Here is a 1,974-nt window from a genome sequence, read left to right as displayed (position 1 = left end):
CAGTCTATTTTTCAAGTGTAAGGAGAAAGAAAGCAATGGCTAATCAAGAAAAAAGGTGGTCACTTGGCAAAGATACTAAGTAGCTAGCACAGGTTCCTTACTTCAGTTGGTATTCTCCATTTCAATAAGCAACAAATGAGTTACTCAGTGCTATATTTGGTCTATGTTTGATATCTACTACAGAAAATAATCCTTATTTGACTATCTGTCCTTCCCCTTGTGCCCCTACAGACTGTTTTCAGCATAGTTCAGAGAGATTCTTTTAGACTTAAATTGTATCTCATCATTCCTGTTTAAAATCTTTTAAAGGTTTTGTAACTAAAGTGAAAATTTAAGCTGTTACAACGGCTCACAAGACCCTACATAATCTGCATCACTATCTCTCCAATTTCCCAGTTACCTGTTTGACCTCATCTCTCACTACAATCCCACTTGCTCACTATGAAACAGCCACCCAGGCATACTTCAACAAATTAAGTAAATGCTCTGCTAGCTTAGGGTCTTGGCCTACAATGGTCTCCTCATAGGTACTCACACAGCTTTCTCATTTCCTTCAAGTCTCTGCTCATATGTCATATTATCATAAAGTCTTACTCTGACCCCCTTACAAAAAAAATACTACCTCTTGGCAGGTAGCAGTGGCTCACACTTAATCCCAGCACTTTGCGAGAAGGGAGGAATGCTTAAGCCCAGGAGTTCAACCCTGCCCGGGCAACATAGTGAGATCTCGTCTCTACAAAAAATAAAAAAAAAATTAAAAATTAGCTGGATGTGGTGGTACACGCCTGTAGCAGGAAGATCACATGAGACCCGGAAGTTGAGGCTGTGGGGAGCTATGATGGTACCACTGCACTCCAGACTAAAAAAGAAAAAAGAAAAAAAGAAAATACTATTTCTTGCTGCTAATCTGTTACTATCTATCTATCCTATATTTTTTAATTTTTATTTAGACTATTATCACCATCTGATATTCTCCTTGCTCATTATCCATCTCTAGCTATATTCATAAACTCCACAAAAATAGGGCATCTATTTTGTTCTCAGCTTTAGCTTCAGAACGAAGAATAGTGCCTGAGTATTGCTGAGTGATTTTTCATCCAAAAACAAGGAAAAATACTGGTAGCTGTCCCTTTAGCATTTCTCCAAATTGATTTGCTATAAATATTGCCACTCCTAAAATAATCTTCCTTAAGTGCCACTGAATGATGGCAATCTTATAAAATGGCTTCCACAAACCAAGTGAAACCCAAATATCTTACTCTGGGTTTCAAAGTAATTTTCACTTTACCCCAAATCTACCTACTGGCATTCTCATGAGTGCTTACTTGAAACTCCTTTCATCTCAGCACAACCTTCTCATTATCCACAATCTCTATTCAAACTATCTTTTTCTTCCAGTCCTTCACAGAATGTGTCTTACAACCCTTGAACCTTTTTTCTCCTCTTATTTGATATCATTATTTTAAAAGATCACTTCCATCATTTCTAACCCTAAAGTTGATGTTAAAATAACTTTTATTCATGCTTTCTTGTGGTATATAAAGATAAATAGCACCATAAATGAAATTATATGCTATAATATACCAAAACAGAATAAATTAAAACAGATAACTAAACTCTTTGAAAAATTAAAGCTTCTTCTTAATATCCTACTGACTCTAATCACCATATCTTCTACCCTCCTGGACCCTTATAGTCAAAATGTCTGAATGCTCACCCAAAAATCTGACTGTCAACTTAACTTTTTTAATCTTCATGGCTGTTTTATTTTATGTGGGGAGAGAATTACATGGAAGCTTGTTCTAAAATTTCTGAATTCTAGCAGATTGCCTTGGCTAACAGCACCAGCCGTCATCTTCTAGGCTACTGAAACAGCATAAGCAAAAACAAAACAACTATAAGCACTTAAACTAACCTCTTCATAAACAATGATGGTAATATGGAAATAGAAAAAGTTTTATACTTTATTATCTT

The sequence above is a fragment of the Carlito syrichta genome, unplaced genomic scaffold, assembly GCF_000164805.1.
Source record: "Carlito syrichta isolate Samal-C Ts95f unplaced genomic scaffold, Tarsius_syrichta-2.0.1 Scaffold316511, whole genome shotgun sequence".
NCBI classification, from domain to species: domain Eukaryota; kingdom Metazoa; phylum Chordata; class Mammalia; order Primates; family Tarsiidae; genus Carlito; species Carlito syrichta.
The sequence above is the reverse complement of the archived record's forward strand: the minus strand, read 5'-3'. Positions refer to the sequence as shown.